The sequence below is a fragment of the Perissodus microlepis genome, chromosome 20 (genome assembly GCF_051167445.1).
Source record: "Perissodus microlepis isolate ML-2025 ecotype Zambia chromosome 20, ASM5116744v1, whole genome shotgun sequence".
Classification (NCBI taxonomy): Eukaryota; Metazoa; Chordata; class Actinopteri; order Cichliformes; family Cichlidae; genus Perissodus; species Perissodus microlepis.
This window is the reverse complement of record NC_140480.1, coordinates 9,004,425-9,029,241: the sequence shown is the minus strand read 5'-3', so window position 1 is coordinate 9,029,241 and position 24,817 is coordinate 9,004,425. Positions and strand designations below refer to the sequence as shown.

The following is a 24,817-nucleotide window of genomic DNA, read 5'->3' as shown; positions in this document are numbered from 1 at the left end:
TTCATTTGCATATACAAGTGTGAGCATGTCTATTTATACTGTATGTGTGTGTGTGCATGTGTGTGCTTGGATAAAAGAATGTGTACTCCTTTTCTGTTTGTGTTTGTGTGTAAAGAGCATCACTGACTCCCCCAGAACAGAACTGATGTGATGCTGACATTTAGACAAAAACACAAGCTCCGTCTTTTAAAAGAGCATCTCTGAGAGTGAAGCACGCGGAGAGCTGACAGGGTCAGACGTGACTCCTACTGCTGCTGAGTACAAAACACAAAGAAAAAAAAACCCATAAACTGTACCTCTCACGTCACAACACCTCATTTCATCTCCAAGTACCCAACAACATCCTGCTCAGAATGAGCTTTTTAGTGAGAGCAGAGCCTCATTACTGGGCCTAGATCAGAAACTTGGTCTAATTAGGCTGAACTATGATTCCGGAGCTTAATTCCAAGTGATGGATTGAAATATAAGAGCAAATTTAAAAAAAAGGAATCCCTATCAGCAGTGAGTCAGTACTCCATTCACTGAGCCATCACTGCTATAAGAAGTAGGGAAAATAACTTATTGGTGCTCTGATGCAATAGTACCTGACATCTGGGCAATTGAAACTAACGCTCAAAAAGCTTGCCACTTCCAAAATTGCTGAGAGGGCTTTTCAAACGCATTTGCAGTTTCAGACTTATAAGGAATGTGAAGGTTCAAAGAATTTGACTGTCATGTATTATTTGTTGCCAAAGTTACCCAGTTCACACAGGAACTCTTACGCAAACTAACAGAAAATTGATTACAGTCACAGTTAAAAGAATATACATAAAAGAGCATTGCTTATATTACGTGTATTTTTAACATTTAATTCTCAGCTTTAGCAGTATTAATAGATCATATAAACTCATCATATAAACACTGATTGCTCACTCATTATTAAAATGAGAATAACGACTGAAAGAATGTGTTTACTGAGTTAACAGCATCCCCACATGACCAAACAGTGATACCTCTGTATTTAAAGTCCACCTGGTTCCCAGCAGTCAAACAGCATGAACACACAGTCACTCACAAATAGACAAGAACAGTGTGTAAAGGTCAGTGTTGTCCCTGCTTCACTGCTGACTCACCTCCTCCATCCCCAGCGTCTGACTCTTCTGCATGTGTGTGCGTGTTTGTTTTGACCCTGACTTACAGCGTGCTGAGTCAGCCTCTAAAACTGCACGCGGTCTCCTTGCATACTGTGCACCCAAACAATATCTGGGTCAGTCTGCGCCCTGTCATTTGTACAATGTGGCATCCTGCTCAATGGGAACTCAACAGGAAAAGCATTATTCACATTGTCAGGACTTATTCTAACTGAGTTAAGGCTATGCAATGTAGGGGACAGTAGTTAAGACCTGGAAAAACACAGAACTTGTTCACTGCCTTCAAAATTTATCAGTCATATAAAAAGGATTTAGCAGGTAATGATGATGCCATTATGACGCTTCAGATTAAGTATTGTTCCATGTAATTGTAACAACCCTGCTGGTCCATTGCTACATACCACATCACTGTCACTTAGTGTCACTGTCACTAAGACAACAAGTTTAACTAAAACTTGGCTTTCAGGGTCTTTGTGTAATGGCTCAGTCACAATCATGGGAATCCTAGTAAAATATCATATGTGTCCGATGATAACACCTCTGTCATGCAGCTTACGCACTGTAGCTGCTGGCTAAAGTTGGGAATTGCTGATTTTATCTCAGCCAACATTACCAATAACACAACACACAAAAGCTATCCTATTAGCAGCACATGCTAACACATGCCTAAACGTAAAAACAACACATACATAACAATAACAAATTTACTACCTATATGTACAGTCACACAATTTACCCTCCAATCCTGTCAGATCTCTCTCACACTGTGCAGAGTATACTCTTAGAGACAGGGACTTAAGATGAATCATGCTACAGCTGCTGTTTGTCTATTTATACATCTTTGTTTTTTTATTTTTTGTTTTTTAAAACCTTCTATATTCAGACTAGCCTAGTTTATTTGTTCAGATTTCGATCTCTCTCAACTCTTCCCTTCCACCGTTTCAGTGTTCAGTAAGTCATGCACATGATGCGGCTTTCCCTTTTTTGAGTAAATACACAAAGAGAAAACTACTGTGCTTTCAGTTGTAGGTCTGTGTGTGAATGTGTACTCACTGCCTGAGTGTTGGAAGCTCTGCTGTAGCTGCTGGGAAACACAAATCACTACATGGTGATTATTTGTCATCTCTGAGCAGTGATGACACATGGTCTGTCTGTCGCTGCAGCTCTGATGGGCATCGATTAGGTGTCAGTGTCAATTCTCTGCCCCCGCCATTTGTTCATTTTACACAGGCAGAAAGGCCTAACTAGAAACTGGTGTCTCACTGTTGCGAGGGCAGCCAAGTGTGGAGAAAGAATGGAAGACAGAAAGGCAAGGAGAAGAATTTGAATACACCTTATAGGAAAATTCTTCCCGGATCAACCAGTTTATTAAAGTCAGTCTAATGTTCTGATATCGCCGTAAGAAGCTTTACAGGGTGAAACAAACAGAAGATGAGACAAATAGACAGTAAACAAGTCATCAGATTAGATTATTTACACCCAGCAAAAAACGCTTACACCATTACTGTATTGGTTCCTATGACTGTCCAAAGGTTGTCTCTTATATTTGTGTTTTCCTTTGATCTAAAGAACTGCAGTGAAGTGGCTGCTTGCAGCTTATTAGCCAGTAAGCCAAAGGAAAGTGTTATATTGGAGAGTGCAGGAAGATAACTTTTACTGACGAATGCCAGTTACATATATGACGATTTTCTATTTGCAGTGCTAGATGCAAAATACCACATTGAAATCTGCAGTCTTTCATTCTCTGCTAGCTTTAACTTCAGCAAAGAAATTGGTATACGATGCATTTAAACAACCTTATTACAAACACTGGAAGCCAGTTATCTTTGTAAAAAGTGCAGTGCATGAGCTAACCTTTTCTTTTTCATTGTTTTAAATAGATTAGAGGTCTACGACTTAGATAAACAACTGAAGAGCTTAATGTGAAATTATACAGAATTGGATAGCCATCATTAAATATCTAAAACATAGCCAGTCAGGAGTTTTAGCTGAGGCAGCAAGTACACAGAGAAGTCACCCTGAAGTCCCTGCGATCTGTTTTCATCAAAGACATTATAACTCAAGAGGGACAGCACAGCTGTAAAACATGATGAGAAGTCAAAGGTCACAGAAAGTAAACAAAACTAGGTGGATATCTGTGAGGGGGGGGGGATTTTTTCCCCCCAGCCTGCAGGTTTATTTCACATCTAGCTGGTTATCATAGTCTAGCACACATAGGAATAGTGCAGATAAAATAAAAATAAGTAGACAGCAGTTTTTTGCAGACCCCAAACCAAACTTAGAATTTACTAGAATTGACATCATACAGTGACATGCAGCCACACATACATCACATTCCATTACACTGTTATTTCTCTGTATGCCCTGGGAAAGCTTGATGTGAAAGGTACTTTCAGCCCTATGGGAAATTTACTTCCTATCAACACACACTCCAGCAAACACACACACACATGTGCGCGCGCACACACACACACACACACACACACACACACACGTGGAAAAAACTATGTGGATTACTACCTGTGAGAACTGATTGGTCAGTTATGGGGCAGAATCCATTCCCATTGGACCAAGAGAAGCCTGGATTGTAATGTGATTTGCCAAAGTGCTCCAGGGGGTGTTTTCTAATTGGTTTATGCTGGTGTGTACAAGAGTGTGAATTGTTGTGTGTGTGTTTACTGGGGAGGCAAAATCAATTTGCCCTCCTGTCCCTTGTGGGTCACAGAGATAGTGAAGCTGTTTCTCTCTCACTGTCGTTTGCTATAAAATTCTCTGTCATGTCATTTAGTTTGTTTTATACTTGGGTTAAATGTATCTATTGGGAATTTTAAAAACATCTTTATGGTTATTTTTAAGTAAGTTTCTATGAAATTGCACACTGCAGAGTTTAAGTATACCGAAGGGTGAAAAGCAAAGCACGACAAGCAGAGGAAGAAGGCTGTAGTGATAGCTGTAGCTATACCAAGTCATAGCTACAGAAAGCAGCAGGAAGAAGGAACACAAGAAACTCAAGAAATAGCAAGGCCAGGGAAATATATTCCATCATTTGTCTGCAATGATGCATCTAACTGGCATGACAAAATCCCAGCTTCCTTTACAAACATCACTGATATTACATGCACCTACATGCACAAGCAGACCAGAATTACACTGAAAAGTGACATGAATCCTGAAATGATCATTTTAAAGATGTATCATCCTCTCACCTTGCTCCTCACACTGTGTGAAAGCTATACATCTGTTAATAATGTCAGCCTTGATATGGAATTTCTGTTGTAATAGTTGTAAATTTAAACTAAAATTTAAATTTAGTGCAGAGAAGCGGCCGCAAGATAGCTCAATTTGCTTGTTATAAATTAACATTCTGTCATCATAAAAATTAGTTAGGTAATATGCTTTAAGGCATCTCATTAAATTTGATCTATTAAAGACACGATGCCAGATATTCATCCAGGCAGCAGCACAAAATTGGCTGAGATCAGCACCATGGACAGGGGCAACATCCTAAGCGCAGTTCCCACAACTCACCAGCAGGGAGGCACACAGCTGCTGCTCATATAAGTATGTATGTGGGATTTACTGTACTGTGGAATTATGGAACTGCTCATTGCTATGTGCTGCTACTTAGTCTGCCATAGAGGGAATGAAGGTGCACATCAACATTTAAAAATGATACAAACCATAATCCAGAGGGAGAGAGAGGATGGGATGGGAGAGAGAGAAATGTGATGGTTTTAATAGAGGAGGGAGGAATAAGAAGAGACACAGAGAAAGATACTGTGGAGAGGGAGAGCGCAGCAGCAGCAGAATACAAACCACTGAGCTGCTGGTTGCAGCTGGATTTTTCTAGTTCCACACACTCGCACACCCTGTCATTTTTCCATCAGCTCAGAGGACATTACACTAACTTACATCAATATCCTGAAGACTGACGCTAACCCTGTAACTAGAGCTTGGGTTTAATTGACTTTGTCAGATTTCACAAAAGAGAAATCTGACATTCTGAAAAATAAATAAATAAATGAAGACGAGACTTCGAATGAGTGAAAATCTCCATTTTAATATCGGCCACAGCGGATTTTACTAACACACCCACACACACATGCACTTCAGCTCTGTCCTTTGTACTCTCTAAGCCTCTTTTTCTCCCACTTTTACTTCCCTTTCTGTTGATTTCTCACTCCCCTCTTTATCACGGTACAGTCCGAGTGGAATCTTTTTGCTCTCTTTCCTTCAGCCATCCATCACTTTCTGTCCCTCATTTCCCTCAACCTAACTCTCTCTCGTGGTGTTTGTGAAAACCGATATTGCTTAGATTTGTCACCATAAATGCAACAACCCATTAGCACGTGTGTGTTTGTGCACGCAGGCACGTCAGGGTGTGTATGTGGTTTGCATGTATGCTAACTGACTTCTGTGTCTGCTTGCTCTGTTTTTGTTGGAACCATTATTGGTGAGATTTGTCATAATGAAATAGAGGCAGTGTGTGTGAGCTTGTCTGTTGACTGGGGGCTATGAGCCATCATGAGACACTGCATACACAAACACACACACACACACACACACACACACACACACACACACACACACACACACACACACACACACACACACACACACATACACACACATACAGGTCTTTAATCATCATGTCTCCTACTGAGCTGAGCAGATGAACAACATGCTTTTAACAGATCAAATCCAACAGCCCACATCTGAATCACAGACTGCGTCTAGTACATGTGCATATGGGAGTGAGTGTTATATGCACTTAAATGTAAATGTCATGGAAGAGTTTAATAGTAGTACTGAGTTCACTCTTTCGTGTTATATCTGAATGCATTAGAGTGGATCTGATACTTAGTAACTAGAAGAAAAGCAGCTGTGTTTATAATGTGACTGTGTTCACTTCCGACTGGTTTGGCACAGACATGAAACAGGTGAGGATCAAATGGATGACCAGTGTTTACTGCAGCTTTTAGTCAACTCAGGTTCACACTGCTTTAGAGCAAACCTCTTAACCTCAAACTATTTAATGATTTTAAGAGGTTTGCTTTTCATTCACAAACTGAATATCTCTTCTATCAAATGATTTTCATTCACTCATTGTCTCCGCATTCTTATTTTCAAAGCATTTTTTTTCCTTTTTACTGCTAATAAACTTCCAGCAAGCACAGATGGTTCAGATTTAAATGTTTCCTATGGCTCAAAAGACTGCTTCTCCTGGTAGTGTCTGCCACAAATGCGGAAGCAACTGGACTTATTGGCAGATTATACACTTGCTTTTTTCCTTCTTGGCCAGAAATTCAATTATTTGAACATTTCGGAGTACCCATTGGCATACGGCCCATGAAACAGCAGGGAAAAGTTTCAAATGCCTTTAGTTGCGGAAAAGGTTGTCTTAAAAAGCAAAGTCCACAACTAGCAAATAAAAGGCAGGATATCAAAAGGTACAAGGTAATAGCTTGTAAACAGTGACATGGGAACAAAGTCTACAAACTGTCAAAACAACTGATTTTCACTGGTGAATAGGAGATTCAGCTTTTACTAACCAATCACTAAAGACCAACAAATGTCTCAGTGGTGCTGAAACAAGCTACCGCTGGCAGTTTAAAATATATTCAGAGTAGTGTACCATGGCTAGTCCCAACCATGGTACTAGCCATGGTTGGGACTAGGGTTCTGTTTTGTTTTTTCCAAGAAGCCAAACAGTGGAGCATTTCAAATGTATTTCAAATGTATGCTGTTGCAGGAGATAAGCATAGTTTCATTCCCTTTCATTCTTGGCAGAGAAAACCAAAGGGGGTAACAGTTTTAAGTTCTTATAATAAAAACATACCACAAGTCATGGATGTCAGTAAGGCTTCAGTCAATAAGGGCGGATTTTAGAATCACACTGACTCAGGAAACTGGAGTCACCTTGCTCCTGTCCCTCATGTGACATAATGTTGTTCTGCAGAGCTAGGGGAAACTCAAGTCTAGCCAGCATACAGCCCAGCAGAATAAGCCATGCTGCACAAAACTGCATTCATTCAAACCCACCGATTAACTTTTTTTTTCTGAAATTAAATTTTCCTTTTCCTTTCACCCTGCCCTGGCTGCCCTCTGTGAGCCTGGTTTGGTCAGTCGTTTCTTGCTGTTTAAGGGGAGTTTTTCCTTCCCACCATCACAATGTGCTTGGTCATGGGGGTCATCTGATTTATGGGGCTTTATAATTAATTATGGTAACCTGATTGTTGAAAGATTTATAATTCTCTAATCTATCACATCTAGCAACTTAAACGTAACAGTTTTGTGCTCTCTGTTTGCTTGACACAGTCTAATTTATCAGCCCAAAAGTGTCAACACTTATAACCTCATGAATTCTAATGCCAACAGCGCACATAGGCAGATGGAGGAAAAGAGGACAGTGAAGGAGAGAAAGTCTGAGTGGGTAGAAGAGAACAGCTGCAAGGGAGGAAGGAGGGAAAACGGAGGAGGTAATGGAGCAGAAATGCATAAAGCTTCAGTCTCAGGGCAGGACTGCCAGCAGAAAAAACACCCCCATAAACACCAACATAGTGGCACAGTCTGGCTGGGACTCATGCACTGAGCAAAAAACACAGGGGGGCTTGAGAGGAAGTAGATTGATCCTGCTGGGCGTCCCCTCTATCTTAGTTCTTTCTCATTCAAAGTTGACTCAGCGTGTAAGTCATTCCCTTTCTTTCTCTCTTTCACTTTCATTTGCTCCTTTTTTATCTCCTCCTGCGACTCATTGCTTCTTTCTCACTTTTGTCAATTTCTTTTTTTTTCACATTGTCTTGCTTCGTGCATGTCCGTCACTTTCAGGGGAAGGAAGTCATTTAAGTTAAATAACGTCTGATCCATGTTTCAACTGTGCACGTCTTAATGTGATCCCAGTACAGGGTCTATCTGAACATGTTTCTTTCTCCATGCATCCTGGATGTAAATCTAGGAGCCTCCATACCGAACTGCGGCTGCGCATGTGCACAGGCTTCAGCAGTCGGCTGTGTGAACAGTCATCTCTTTCTGGGTGCACGTGAGTATGACTGAGTGATGGACTGTTTATATTTGCATCCACACATATCTTTATCTGTGTTTGTGTGTCAGCGTGTGTCACATCTTTATAGCTGTCAGTGTCAGCAACGGGCAGCCACAGATACAGGATTTGACAGCTGATTGGCAGATGGGCCACCAACATTTGTCATGGCAACCACAGAGGACACTGTCATGCTGTCAGGTGGAGTTTACACAGACTACTGAAGTTATTAAGGTTTAGAACTAGTTTTTTAGCTCATAGTTGCCTACAACTGACTGGCTTATAAATCATTAATAAAAATATGACTTTGTTACTCAGCGTCAAATAATCACAAGGATGGGGCTGATTTTATAGTTTAAATTAAAAAAAAAAAAAAAAAAGACAGGCAAAGAGGTGTTGACTCAAATGTGTGTCACTATCTTGAAAAATATGGTATCAACTGCAGAAAGTGAAACTTAACTTAGCTTTATGCAGCGCTGTAGTTTCTGAAAACACGAGAGCCTGTGCCGCCAAGAATCTGTCTTTCAGCAGTCTTCTTGAGAAAAGCAATGAAACCCTACAAGCAAGTGACCCCGTGCTCTATGACGAATTTGTTCTCGGATATATAGCAATATGTAGCCATATGGTGAGTTGTTTTCCTTCCAGTAACCGATTGAGCACCTATTTAATCAGTGAGCACGTCCAGCTTTTTGGATCTTAACCCGTTCAGTGATGAATGGTGTTTGATAATACCTGTTCAGCTGATCAGCTTTCTCCGTCAGACATAAAACTGTTCTGTACAGTAAACAGTTGATGAAGAAAGGAAAAATAAAGGGAAGGAGGGAAAACTGACTTCTGATTTGAATAGAGCAAAGCAGAAATGGTGGCGGCATAATGATTATGTATTTATTAATATTTTTCTCTACTGTTACTTTTTTGGTTTCTAAGTCATTACAACAGAGAAACTTTAACCAGATCCAAGTCTGAAACATCAACAATTAGGGTAGGTTCAGCTTATTGGTCTTAGTGGTGGGTTGCACGTTTGCATCATTATTATCACTTTAATGCTTGTGTTAAAATTTAATATAAGCATTAAATAATATAAGGGTTTAATATAAGATTTGACATGTTCAGGATTGCGTCAAATCAATCGGCTGCTGTTCCCTTAAATAAAGAAAATCTGTGTTCTTCATCCAGCAGTGACACATAATATTGTGAACCCCCTCTGGTGCAGCACAGACAGGTGTGTGAAGCACATTGGAGCACTGAGATAGAGACATACAGCAAGAGAATGAAAAAGGGTGTGAGTCAATGTTCTCCTTGTCTATCACAACCCCAAAATATACTAGCACCACACACACACACACACACACACACACTAACTGTAGGAGTATAAAAGGAAGACAAATTGAACAAATAAGGGTGGTCGTACCATAAAGAGAGAGAGTAATACAAAAAAAGACAGATGAGTCATTCACCCTGTTCACTTAATAATCAATGTGAGTCATGACTGTGTGTTTGTGTGTGCGTGCGTCTCTTTGTACTGTGTTCCTGGGTTTTCTTTTAAGATCATATTGCGTCATTGTATGTGTATGTCTTTTTTTTTTAAAGACATGAGTCATTTTCTTTTGCAGACTGTAAAATGTGTGAGAGCAAGATAACATGCAAAAGAAAGGCCGATCAACATGTTTGTCTTTGATATGAACACATCAGAGAGAAACACAAACAGCTGTAAAAGCTGTAAGAGGAGATGTTGCTTTTTACATCTCTCTCAGTATCGGCACAGTATGGTCTCTTCAGTTTACGATGGCTGCCAAGTTTCCTGCTGTCAGAGCTTATTCGTTTCTTCACTAAAACACGGTAGTTTTGAGGATAAAACAGGATTCAGGCCCCTCTTCTGTGGAACCAGCATCCAGTTTGCATTCGGGAGACAGACACTATCTCTAAGATTAAGATTAGGCTTAAAACTTTCCTTTTTGCTAAGGCATATAGTTAGGGCTGGACCAGGTGACCCTGAATCCTCCCTTAGTTATGATGTGATAGGTATAGGCTGCTGTGGGATTCCCATGATGCATTGACTATTTCTTCTTCAGTCATATTAACAGGCCTCTCTGCACTGAATCATACTTATTATTAATCGGGCGACCGTGGCTCAGGGGGTTGGGAAGCTCATTTGTAACTGGAAGGTTGCTGGTTCAATCCCCCTGCTCTCTCTGTCCTGGTCATTGTGTCCTTGGGCAAGACACTTTACCCTACTGGTGTTGGCCAGAGGGGCCAATGGTGTGATATGTCAGTCTTCTGTCAGTCTGACCCAGGGCAGCTGTGGCTACAACTGTAGCTTGCCTCCACCAGTGAGTGAATGAATAGTGGAATTGTAAAGCGCTTTGGGTGCCTGGAAAAACGCTATATAAATGTAATCCATACTTATTATTAATCTCTGGCTCTCTTGCACAGCATGTCTTTCATCCTGTCTTCCTTCTCTCACTCCAACCAGTAACAGCAGATGAATTGAGCTGAATTGAATTCAATTGAACCAACCAATGCTAAATTCCTTGGTGTAACACACGTGCTGTCATTTGAGTCCCCTTTGTATCTAAGCAAGGACTTTTGTTTTCTCAGTCCTCTGCTTAGGAAACACATGCCAAGCCCACAATCGTGCTAATAAAGTACTCAAGAAATGGCAAATGCTGTGTTTTGATCAGTACTACATGAGCTAATCTATTTAATCCCTGTGCAGGATCTTCATAGTGGCTTTTCCCTATAACACCCACCCCAAAAAAGAAAATCTTATGTAATATACATATTTAATACTTCTAGCAATCCAGCTAACTCCAGAGGATTAAACCACACACGTGTAAGAGCGCACAGTGTTGAATTCAGCACCATGCACATGAGAAACAAAATGCTGATGAAGCTACCACGAAGGTTTACGGTCTAAAGGCCTCCCGTCACGCATTCATTTCTGTCTTTCAGTGCCATCAACCTGCAAAGCAACTGCAGACTCATTGTAAAGTCTGTACATTTCTGAACCAAAATCCTGTGTTATGCAAACGGTGTGCAAACCTGAGGATAACAAGCTCCGTGTCACTTTAAGACATTTTCACTCTACTCGGCTGTAATGAGTCAAGAAGTCTCAACTCTGCAAACGTCTCAAAGAGAATTCTTCATTAAAGCTTAGCACCAGACCCAGTTACAGTAATGGCATTTTTTTTACATTGTCTCATTGTGCCCTTAAGCTTCAACTTGGTAAAACAGGGCTCAGCTACTTTTCCATCATTGGCAACTGGCAAAGCTGTTACTGAGGTTATGAATCTTAACAACACTTTGGTGCTTTATTATGCTTCTCTTTCAATGGTTTTGATGTGTGGCAATCCTCATTTTGCCTCACGGGCCTTTTGTTTGTCTAGTCAGTGGTAATGGCACACCCCGAATCTCATGGTTCTATGGTTTTTCTAGTGTTTTGACTTTGGAATTAGAATTTTCATTATTCAGCTTTGACTTCTATGTGGGTTTCACTGCAGTTAGTGCTCGCAGTGTTTTCTTTGTGTTTTGTTAATTAATAGGGTTAGGCTGAGTTTTTGATTCATTATGTTAATTTTGATCTTTAGTTCTCGTTGTGATATTTAGGCTCCAGCCTAAATTTTGCTAAGTTTTTGAAATACAGAGTGAAGTTTTAATTTATTTCCTTTTTAAAATTAAGCTTCAGTTCCTAGTTTCAGTTTATTATTTGTTATGTGTTTTGTTACCTCAGTGTTTCTGTTTCCTGCTGTATGTGTTGTGTTTTTGTGTCAGTGCCTTTGCCCTCTTGCATGACAGAATATTAGGGCCGCATTAAGGAAAAAATATTATTGTTCATTTTGAGAAATAAAGTGAAATGTAGAGATTAAAAATGTGTTTTACGTCAATTGCCACAGCTGCTGTACCCTCTATAAAATACCCTGTGTAGATGAGTCAGTGAAACAACTTGATCAGCTGTGATACATCATACATCCTCTTTATTGCGTGAGGGTGTAACCATCGGTTAGCTTTTTTTCAGTTTCTTCAAATCCGGCCAAGTCTTCCAAGTTTGTGTGGTTTTTCCTTCTGACCAGATGCAGCTTTCTTGCATCATCTTTTCAATGTTGCGATACCCGTCACCACATTGTTTTTGTGCAATAAAAAAGAAATAATTTCCTTGTAACTAAAACTGATTCTTAAGGATGATTGACTAACTCATCTACACTAGGAATTTTGTAGAGGGTATAGCGGACAGCCCAGTTGTTTGATTTGAAACGACAACTTTAATCTCGAAATTTTAACTATAGTTTCTTAATGTGGCCCCAATACATTCTGTGTTCCCTTTAATTAATCTGGAATCTGCACTAGCGACTCGATCTGTTCATGCATTTGTCTCATATTTATTAACTGTTTTACTTTGAAGGCTGATTTTCTTTCATGCCTTGTCAGTTTTACTTCCTCCTTTGTGATTTCTCCTCATTCCCTCAGTCAGTTCCCAGTTTATTTACGGTCCCATTGTCAGCATGTCAGCACACTAAATAGTAATCTAGTTTAATAAAGGCAGAAAAATGTAAACCTGATATTCAGTGAAAGTTCCTAAAAGTACATTCAAAATTCAGCTAAAAGGATCCCTAATCATTTAAATAACATATTGTTTTATAATGTATAAAACTGAAGTAATAACGTTTGTTGGAAACTTAATTCAATGATGGAAAGTTCAAGATGTACTGTTACTGCTAACAGATGTGTACACAGTTCAGGACTTATACTATAGAAAATGGGAGGAGTTATGTAAAATAAACCTTAAGTATATATATTTTGTTATATATTTTTAAATGTAATAATAGTAGTTGAAGACTGTTTTGTCTGTTTATGCTGGTGTGACCCTGATAGACTTTAGTATACTGAAGCCTGCATTTTGAATGTACAGAAGCCGAGGTTTTATTTCAGTGTATTTTTCACTTTGTGGAATCTGTTTGACAAAAAAAATCTCAATATGGTTCTACATTTTTTAAAAAAAGAAATCAGCTTTCGGTCACTCTTTCCACCCCAGTGAGGGAATACCCATCCTCTCTTCAACTGTCCTTGTACCTCTGGGTTTTACTGGAGAATCGCATTGTGCCTCTGTGCTGGGAGTCTCTTTTGGTGTATGTGAGGGGTTCACTTGATCAGCTGTGTAGCCCAGGGGAATGAACCGCTCTCCTCACTGACCCATTTAAAAGCAACATGGCCGACGGAGAAGTGAAAGTAGGACAGGAAAAACTTTCAAGTATGCTGCATGCAGGCAAACATACGGACACCGCACACTTATCTCCTCAACTCTTTCTGATCTGCCGCTTGTGCCAAAGATGAGCACATTGATTTTTCTCACTGTGCCTTTGTGCCTTAAGTGCAAACATAGTTTCATATAAGAGCACTGCTGTCAAGAGATCAAGTTCCCTTTTGTTGTAAAGAAAAATAACTTTCTACATCCCTCTCTGTGGTTCCCTGAGGGACTCGCCGCTTGACAGCTCCCAGGAGGGCCGGTGTGCCTCCACTTTGACAAAAGCCTACACCCAGGCAGCGCCATCTGTATAAAACTCCATTGTGCAGGAATACACTGACATGAGTTAAGAAAATACTTTCATAGGATTTCTGTCTTTTATAAGCACGTGCATACTGGGCAATACGTTTGTAAAGATGAAGAGAAAATCTTCTAGATTAGAGTGATATAAATTCTCTCTCAGGCCACACAAAACATGTTTTAACTGCTATAGTCCCAGTGGGGAAAATAAAAAAGACATTAAAATTACTGCTCCTGATGAAGGACTACTTTTTCAGATACCTATCAGGAACTATTTATAGAGAATGTCTTCACACACTCCTGAAAAATTCAGCAACACACCTTTTGGAACAGTGTGTTTCCTTGCAAAAATCCCCAGCCACTCCTGTGTGCTTATAAGGAGGGAACAAACTCACTGCCCTCCTCAGACTCTTCTCCTTACACAACAGTCTTTCTGAAGTTCTCTGTTGCACCTTTGCCACTCATCATAAATCTACATATCTTGTTATAACACTTAGAAGAAAAACAAGCTACTCTCTTGTGACAATTGATCTCCACAGCAGGTAGATGTGTGTGTTTGATTTGTCCCTCCTAACACAGCCCCGAAGGGGATTTGTATCTCCGCCTGGAATCAAACTAGCAACCTTTTAATTGGCAAGCACATGCATTTGAACACAGCTGTATGCATTTGTATTGCTGAATATTAGCTGAACTTTTTCATCCCCTTACTGTGCAATAAGTTCAGTCACAAATATTGGTAAAGATTAATGTGTTTAATCTGTATATTTACTCTAATTTAAAGAAATCTAATAGCAGAGACCTCAAGCTATTTTTATAATTTTAATGTTACCCTTTGTTACAATTAAAAAAAAAAAAAAAAGCACATTTTCTTTATTATGCCTAAATTATACAGCGATTCTTTAAAGACCAGGTCAGTGTTGATGGTGAAATAGCAAAATTCAAAATATTATTTGATAAATGAGTCTGAGATTTTGAGTGTTGGCATCCTGGTTACACAGGTGCACAGCAGTGCTTATGTTTTAAGGTCTCCTGTGTTTATGGGGCAAAACTGTATATGTTGCTTTTTGAGTTTTTGTACATTGCTGTACACTTTACAGCAAGGCCTTTGTTTCCAGCAGGGAGCTGTATATTCACCCAAATGGTTACAGCCAGAGAGACTAAGAGAGATGAATGTGTGAGAAAGGGGGAATGTGAAAGATGTAAAAACACATAGATGGAGCTGTAATTCACCCACAAACAAGAGCTGCTGGAAGCAAAAGGTTCGTACTGAGGAAAAGTAAAACAAATAGAAGGAAGGGGAGAAGAGTGGATGGAAGGATGAAAAAGGGATGCACAAGGGTAGGAAAAGAAAAGTGCATAGTTTGGATGGTTGAGCATTTGAGGAAGTGATGGAGTAAGTAGAGGAGAGCGTAAAGGCAACATAAAACTGCACAGGAACTGGCCGGAGAGGAATGGTGGAGAGAAGTAGCAATTAATTCAAGAGAGAGCAAACAAATGAAGAGGGTGAAAAAAGAGATGTGCGTGTGATGTGTGTGTTTGAAATGGAGTGAGGTGCATACATACAAAAAGACCCAAGTGATATCAGAGTGCGAGTGCTCGACTTGCAGTCTGTGAAGTTATTTCCACACTTGCTGTATTTTAGGAATGAAAACCACTGTTGGAAACCGAGTACAGGTTTATCAGCCTTCAGTCTCATTGTGCTAACAGAAGGATCTTAAAATGGCACTTGCCCCTCCTACCTCCTACCTCACTGAAGCTTGTGAGGCAAACCAAGCACTTGGCTTCAATTTACGTCATCTGCAGGTATTTAAAGAACCAACTGTGACAAGCCAAGTTAGCACGCAATGCCACAGACGTGCCTCTAGACGCAAACTGGTACACAATGCTAAGCTTTAAGCTTGAGATCTGAATAGTGTAGGTAAACAAAATGCATTTTGGATAGCATTAAAAAGTACATGCTCATGGTTTGAGAGTCAGGTCAAGTTCAGTTGAAACAGTTTGTGATTTTAACAGGATTTGACAGATTCAGGACAGAACTACGTAAGCAGAGAAGTTTTAAGTCATTAAACTAACATGAAGTAGTCGACCGAAAACTTTAATATATATTCAAATGTTAAAGGCATCTCAAATTCCTCCTCATCATCATCGTCAGCATATTCATTATGAATCAGGTTTATCCTCACATCATCTATTTTATTAAGGCATTAAAACAATGTGGTAAAATTTGTTTTTTAATCCCAGTTTTATGTTAGGAATGACGACAAAAAGGGAGACTTTGGTTGAGTTTGTTACAAATGCCTGTAACTACTGAATACTACTGCATTTGTGATTATTTGTGTTACAGTTTGCATCAGCCTTCATTTTCTTTTATTCAGAACAGCATTTTTGAATAGGGGCTTTTTTCTAATAGTGTTCAGCAGTCGTACAATAACCAGAATAATAACCAACCAAGAGAACAGCTAAGACACAAAACAATTCCTTGACAAAAATATTCAGTGACTATAATCCACTGTGCTGCATTTAATTGCGTACAGTCAGTTCTTACAGAGCTCCACGTAGTCCTGGGAAAATCTATATACACCTCATGATTCAGTAGCTTGTAGAACCACCTTTGGCAGTAACAGCTTAAAGTTTTGTCTGTCACTTTTTCAGTGTCTCACATTATTGCAGAGGAATTCTTCCTGCTCTTCATTGAGGTTTGCAGGTTTTGTTTATGGACAGCTCTCTTAAGATCCAGCACCAGCATCGGGAAAAGGTCTGGACTTTATTGGGCCCTTGCAGCATCTTGTTTCTTTTCTTTTTCAGTCATTCTGTTGTAGATTTGCTGCTGTGCTTGGAATCATTGTCCTGTTGTATGACCTAATTTTGACCAGGCTTCAGCTGTTGGACAGATGGCCTCATATTTGACTCTACAATCACTTTGGTATACAGATGAATTCATGGTGGACTCAATGGCTATACGGTCCCGTGGCTGCAAAACAAGCCCAAATCATCACCCATCCAGCACAGAGCTTGGTATGAGGGGTTTGTGTTAATATGCTGATAAATCAAGTACATTTTATTATAATCACCTGGCTGCTACTTACCCTCTTATTTCCTATGGAAGCAGTAAGGGTGTACTTTCTTTATTTTGCACATGATTGTATATTTGAAAGAGTTTAGAGAAGCAGGTGGCTTGTGTCCTGATTTAAGTGACTAATTTAGCCTTTAATTTTCCGAGAAAGAAAAAGAAGTCAACAACACAAGCAAAAGTAAAAGTTACTCGCCTTGCAATTCCCTAATTTCATGTTGTATGACTTCTTTAAGACGATGAGTGGACTAAATAAGTTGCAAGCTCTGACTAAGTTAGCAGTAGATCTAGCAGGAAAATGAGAGGGAGAATAAAAGTGAACTGAATCATCACTTTTTACATTCACCTGGTAATTATGTGGTATGTTGTGAAAACATTTTCCAAAGATTTGCCGAGAACAATGCTGCTGCAGAGGCTCTCATGAGGCAATCAAGCAGTTTTAAGGTAAATCTAATAAATCTTTTATTTTGTATCTGTAGCCATGAAAAATAACCAAAATAAAATGCAGTCTCAAAAGAGGAAAACAGTTTGAGCAAGTGAACGCTGAATTTACACATAAAGCAGAACAATGATCAGGAAGTTGCCAGTTTGAGTCCCACCTGGGAAAATCTGGGTGGGCGAAAGAGGATGAAAAAAGAAGGCAGGGAGGATGAGATGAAAGGAACAGATGGAGAGGAGGAGGCTGGACAGAAGCTGGGAAAGGAAGAAGAGGGAAGAAGGAAGAAAGCACAGGATGGTGAGCCTTGTATTATTAATTGAAGGGAGATGTCTTGAAGTGCAGGAGCGAATCGTCTGTCCATTTGTAGCTCAGTCATTCCTGCTGCTGCTCTTATCCTGTATTCTGACTTCATTCTAAATAAAGAAACATGACTCACTCTATCCTTATTTCCTTCCACTGATTCTTCTATTTCAAGCCTTAAAGTACATGTCTGCATCCTTTAGTGCATGGGAGAGCCTCTGACTGACATGAATTGTCAGAGACCAATTTTGACACTTTTCTAGGTGAATTCTTGGATGAAATGCAAAAATAACAACTGTGGTGCAGATTTGGTAGTTCCAGGAAATTCTACCCGAGACACCTCAGAGGTCTCTCAACCTTAACACGTCACCACATGATCTTCAGCTATGTATTATAAACACATTCAATATTTTTCCAAACTGTTGTTTTATACCAGAAATTATTTAACAAATTGTTGTGTTTTAGAAAACAACTTACTTGATTCATATTTGTATGGAGTGTATCAAAAAGAATCATTGTATTTCAAAAGCTTATATGTTTTAAAGTAACTGACATAGATGCTCGTGGTAAATGTTAAAACATGTGGCTGAATATAATATAACATATATACAAAACTTACAGTCTTCACAAGTGCTCAATGTGTCCTCCTCTGGATGCACGGCACACTTTCATCCATATGAAAGTCAATTCCCTTTTGCGAGTATGTCTGGAGTTACAACATCCACTGCACGTTATCATTGATTGGCTGCCAAATTAAAGCACTTTTAAATCCGATGATTCCTTTTTGATGATACATCCTGTATATTTGTATTTGTTTGACTCTGACTCTAAGCTCTGCACAGGATTTGCTATGTGCCCAGACCTTGTGTATGTATACAAATGGCAAATAAAAGATGTTTTTTTATCTTATTTTTATAAAGTTTTTGCAGCTGTTGGTGTCAAAGTGCATGTGTGCCCTGTCTCTGCTGTCCAAAAAGAACACTGAGAACAGAGGTGTCTCGCTACAGCAGCAGAGGACATGTTAGTGTTTTCCTGGACATTGTATCCAAGACTAGCACTTTTAACTGTGGGCGCTGTTTCTGGTCCAGACATTTTACAGCCTTGCACGGTGTGACCTTTGGGGTGAAGGCTAAAACTGTTCATGGATTGTAATCACCCTCTCACTGCCGTACATTATCACTGATGTTTTATCTCCTGACTAGATTTCCAACAGCAAAGGTTTCTGTTGATACTTAAGATATTTACTCAAGATACTACTTACAGGTGAAGTACAATTTAAATAATACACTAACTCACAGACATGACAGACACACATGTGTGGGTAAGTGTGTGTCTTGCGCTACGGGTGTGGGCGTGGGTTGTCTGGCGCAGTGCTTCTTCCTGTCTGGGCTATTTTCATATGCTGATCAATAATTCAGCTGGACAGACCATAAAAGTTGGTGTGACACATGCAAACACACATGGACGACAACACACAAACACACACGCCAAATGGATTACATACCTTATGCTCTCCCATACACATTACTGCTTTTTTAACTATGTTTGTCACTTGTAATGGAACACACACGCATGTCTGTGTGAATGCACAAAACACACACACACAAACAAACACAGGTTGACGGGCTGACCACAGAGCCACAGTGGATTATGTAGATGACGAGGATCACAAGAATCAATTTAGCGCTGTTGTGTGTTGTTGTGTCTGCGAGAGTTTCCTTTTCCGAGCATGCAAATCTAAATTGGACGTGGCCATCATCTTGCAGCAGAACACATTACTTTATGGCATTTATTTGTTTGGAGTTGACTAAATGTCAAACAATTAATGGGACATTATGCAGCTTCTGTCTTTTGTTAAATTTTTGTCGTGCTGTTTCCTCGCTCCATTACTTCACCCCTCCCTGGGTGTCTACTCTCTGCTCATCATTTTACAGATTGTTATTCTCCATTTATTTTAACCAGTGGACCAGCGAGGAAGGGGTGGGGGTGGCAATAAGTGGAGATAACAGGGAGCAGCTTGAGGAAAGAAAAAAGGTAGGGAGACTAAGAAGAAGAAGAAGAAGAAAGATGAGCATAATGAAACACTGTTATGTAAAATAAACATAATCCTGCTCCGGTAACCTTAATGACCCGGGCAACCGTACAGACAGCTCTGTGGGGGTCTCCTCACACATGGGCATGCACATAACTACAGATGAGCAACTAAGAAATGATCTACGTTAACCTTTTGGTCATTGTGATGCGTGCATTAAGCACAGTGATTTGTCCAGCTGTGGGAACCTGAGAAAGACACCATCGACACATTATGGATAACACGGCAGCAGCAGTCTATGAGTCCTAAATGGAAACAAAGACTGTGATCCTAATGAAAATAGCAAGAGAATAATCAGCTTTACAACTTCATACTTTAAGCTGTCAGTGTCTAGTTGCATGTTGTGCAAGCGACATATTTTCCACACAATAGTAAAGTAACAAGCACACGTCAGTTGCTTTTCATGTTTAATTCTGATTTTCTTCAGTCTGGCTGCTATTCACGTCATCATTGACGGTCACTTGCTATTTGGAAGCTCGTGGTAACTCTGCTCAGCAACAAGAATCAAGATCAGTGTTGGGTGCTGTAATCATATGACAAGTTTGTGAAGATGTTTGGGGTGGCTGTTGCTCAGTGGGTAGTCACCTTATTGGAAGGTTGGTAGTTCAATCCCTGGTTGCATGCCAAATATTGTTACACCAAGTTGCTCTCTGTTGTGCTTGTATGAATGGGTGAATTTCCCATTACATGGTAGCGCACTCGGTGCTTGCTCGGAAGTTTAGGGGTTTTTTTCGCTGTAAAAAGAAGTTTTCTTCCCACGCAGTGAACAGCAGATGCTAATGTTTTTGCCACTTTTTACGTAATCAAACTCAAAGTAAGGTCAGTACTTCCACGCTTTAAACGCTGCATGCTCATACTCTCTCCTGCACTCGATATATTATCCTTTGTTGATCTGCACATGAACGTCGCACTCGCTTACGTCATTGTCATGAGACACTCTCGCAAAAAAATCACGGTTTTAGTAACGCAGCGTGCTTACGGGAAAGTAACAGTAATCTAATTACCTGTTTTGCAATAGTAATCCCTTACATTACTCGTTACTTGAGTAATCGGATTACATAACGCGTTACTGCCCATCTCTGCTCACAACACATATGCACAAACACAACGCAGCAGATTAAATGTCACAATCCCTAATCAGTTCTCTTCAGATGTGCATATGCCCACAAACACAAATGTGACCTCATACACACACATTCAGACACACAGTCAGGTGGATGGGGTGCTGTTATCCTAGTAATTGTTCCGACGGCAGTCGTGACAGCCGAAAAAGTCTGAATGACAGACTGGACAGTGAAATAACCTCATTCACTCATTCACTAACACCTGGTCTATAAGCAGTGTGTGCGTTTGTGTGTGCGTGTGTGGGTGTGTGAGTAGGTATCACCACGAGGAGAATGTTTGCACCACTAGAGACAAAGCTACTGATTAGTATTTTTCATGATGAAGCAAGTGATTTGGAATGGAGAATCTTGGAAAAGGGGCTGGAAGGAAGGAAGTTTGCAGAAATGCAAGGAAAAGGAGGAAAGACGAAGCCGTGTGACTTCTTACTTTTCTTTTTCAGTAGACACTGCCTCCACCTTACATTTTTCATCTCTTTTGCTATTTATATATGTAAAAAAACCTATTTGAATAATTGATAAGTCAAACGAGCACGACCTCCATGTTTCTCTATCCCACAGTGTTCCTGTCTTTCTTGAACTCATCTGAAGTGCGATGTCAGTAGCTTTCATTTTTTTTTAGTAAAGGCAAAAGGTTTTATTTTGTTAGTGTCTGCTTGAGTCAAAAAATGACTCAAGCAGACACATTTATTGTTTGACAAAAGGACATTTTACATTCATCTCCAGATTATGGACTTTGATCTGAAGAGGTTGTAACATTGTTTAGGTTTTTATGATCTCATTCCACATTGTGATCCAATAAACTATATTGCCAAATGTATTCTGTCACCAATGCAAATTATTGAATTCAGTTGTTCCAATTGCTTCCATGGCCACAGGTGTATAAAATCAAGCACCTAGTCATGGAGACTGCTTCAACAAACATTTGTGAAAGAATGGGTCGCTTTGAGGCGCTCAGTGAATTCCAGTGTGGTGACGTGATAGGATGCCACCTGTGCAACAAGTCCAGTTGTGAAGGTTTCCTCACTACTAAATATTTCACAGTCAGCTTCTAGTGGTATTATAAGAAAGTGGAAGTGATTGGGAACGACAGCAGCTCAGGCACGAAGTGGTAGACCATGTAAAATCACAGAGTGGCATCAGTGGATGCTGAGGTGCATAGTGCACAAAGGTCACCAAATTTCTGCAGAATCAATCACTACAGACCTCCAAACGTCATGTAGCATTCATGTAGCTCAAGAACAGTGTGTAGAGATCTTCATGGAATGGGTTTCAGTGGCAGAGCAGGTCCATCCAAGGCTTATATCACCAAGCGCAATACAGATTTGGTGGATTGAGGATTATGGTGTAGGACTGTTTTTCAAGAATTGGGCTCGGCCCCTTTCTTCCAGTGAAAGGAACTCTTACTGCTTCAGCATACCAAGATGTTTTGGACAGTGTCATCCTTCCAAGTTTCTGTGAACACTTTGGGGATGGTCCCTTCCTGTTCCAATATGACTGCACACTGCTGCACAAAGCGAGGTTCATAAAGACATGGTGAGCGAGTTTGGTGCGGAAGAACTTGACTGGTCTGCACAGAATCCTGACCTCAACCCAACGTAACACCTTTGGGATGAACTAGAGTGGAGACTGTGAGCCAAGCCCTCTCGTCCAACATCAGTGTCTGACCTCACAAATGTGCTTCTGAATGGTCAAAAATTCCCATAAATACTCCTAAACCTTGGAAAACATTTCCAGAAGAGTTGAAGCTGTTATAGCTCCAGAGGGTGGGCTGGCATAATATTAAACCCTATGGATTAAGAATTGGATGTCACTCAAGTTCACATGTGTGTGAAGGCAGACAGGCACTTTGGCAATATAGTGTGTCAATATGCTTATTAGCTGAAGCGCCATCTTAATTGATCAAATAGGATACCTCCAAGCGAAGACCAAAGACCTGCATGTTGCTTGTTTATATTAGCAACAACTTGGTAGTTGTTCTTTTACTCAGTGTGCTTCTACAAGATGCTGCACAGATTTATCGCTTTAAACTGTGGTAACACTTTTATGACCTGTGATGTAATAAAATTATGTTACAGCCCAAAATTTCCATTTGCTGTTCCAATATAATCTGGAAGTTTTACACATTTAGGACTTGTTTGTCAGAGACATGTATCAAGTAAATCACAAAGAGTTAAGATAAACTGTAAAAACCTGCAAAGTCAGCCCGGAGTGAGCTGATAGGAATCGTTATCAGGTATAGAAATGACTGTACATGCAGTTCATCTGTGATATCATCACTTCTTTGCTGGCTTCTCTCCTCGTCCCTCTTTGCTTCACTTGCTTGATTTATTACCTTCTTCTTTGTCCTACTGTTCTAATTACTGGTTTTTGCATGTGTGTGTGCGTGCGTGTGCACTAGTGCCTGTCTTCCCTCTGGACTAAAAGCTGCACATGATTCAGGTCTACATGTCTGGCTTCCTCTCAGCTGCTGTCAAGCTCTCTTTCTAACTGTTTGCACCATTGCTCTGTTCTTTGTCCCACTTTATTCATTTTCCTTTTTATTCTTCCTTTGTTTCTATGAATGTCTCTTCATTCATCTCAGTTCCACCTTGAGTTCCTTTTTAACATTTTCTAAGAATTTCTCTCCATTAATAATCTACCTTTTTGTCCATTTCTATTTCTACTTTTTTCTGTATGCTTATAATGACTAATGTTCATGATGATGCCCATCTTTTCTCCTCATAATTTGCCTTTTTGTAGAGAGCTCAGAAGTTAGTAGAATATGCTGTCACCATCATCTTTGACTCTAATTGGCTTAAAGAAATAATTTTATATGGTTGTTATATCACTTTTCTACTCCTTCTCTCTGTGTCCACCTTCTCTTTTCTCATTTTATGCACTTTTTAGGACCTACAGGCCTTAACCCAGATTGCAAAGAAACACACATCTGCTTGCTATCTACAGATTGTAAGTCCAAGTAAGTCCACTTATGAATAAGCGTGACATCTTCAATGATATGGCCCATTCCTTCTTGTTATTGTGTTAGTGTGTATTTATCACCGTCCTGCATACTGTACTAAAGGCACTTATATATAGCCCTGTGTATTATATCTAGGTCTATTATGAGGCAAGCACTTCACAGTACTGTAAAGTACTAAAGACCTTGGAGGCATTAAACTGCCTCAAAGTAAATATGCCATGAGTCTCTGTAAATCTGCCAGACTCACTGACTTCCATGCATCCTTGCTTATTTTCTTTCATGCATTTCCTTCATCAGTCCCTTCCTTCCTTTCAGTCTGACTTCCTTCTCTGCTTTACTACTTACCTTCTCAACTCTTACACTCCCCCCTTCTCCTTCCATTTCTTACATTATTCTTCTGTGACATTTGTTCCTTATCTTTTCCTTCTTCCTCTATTTCTAACTTCCTGAAATACTTGCCATCTTTTCTTTTCTCTTGCTTTCTCTCCTCTTTTCAACTCTAAGCCTGCACTGGATCGATAAAAGGGAAGGTGAGAGGGCGGTTGGCCTTTACGCTTGTTTCTTTATACCATGAGCAGAGGTACTTTGGGAGACACAAAGACAGCGAAACAGAAAAGGATGTCTATGTTTTGTGATTATGGGTCTCCTAGGAACAGTCTTTTCTCTCCTCTTGTGTTTTGTCTTCAACGCGTAGCTCACTGGATTGCTACATATTATTTTATTTCATCATTCATTCATTTTAATTCATCGACATGTGCACGACAGTCCATCTAAGGTGACATGAAGAAAAGAAAGCGAGATCAAGGGGTGCTGATGTCACAGTGGATTATGATACAGATACATAAAAACTCCAGAATATTGTTATGAATCTCACTACTGTACATGTAGATGTTTCTGTGTTACAATTAGTATGATTACTAATCTTTGTTGAGAAAACTGGGTTAAATACAGGCTACTGTAGCCCAGCGGGACAGCAGAGAGAGGCAAAGAAGTGGCACTTAATTTAGATAACGAGATAACACATTAACTAAAGAATGAACTTCTGAATAATTTTCAAAATTTTTCTTTAATGTAAATTTATGAACTGAAACAAAGCCACCTTCAATTAGATCAAATACAAAGGTG

The 24,817-nt window shown here is 39.8% G+C and overlaps 1 protein-coding gene and 1 long non-coding RNA gene across 8 annotated transcripts in view; one reads left to right on the top strand and one right to left on the bottom strand.

Moving 5' to 3' along the window:
- bsna (bassoon presynaptic cytomatrix protein a) overlaps positions 1-24,817 on the bottom strand; it is a 124,932-nt gene that overhangs the window by 58,470 nt on the left and 41,645 nt on the right. The window lies entirely within an intron of this gene.
- Positions 7,751-24,726, top strand: LOC146364090 (uncharacterized). The gene is made up of 4 exons (XR_014798867.1): positions 7,751-7,816; positions 8,086-8,169; positions 23,620-23,689; positions 24,197-24,726. It is a non-coding gene; the product is annotated as an uncharacterized LOC146364090 (long non-coding RNA).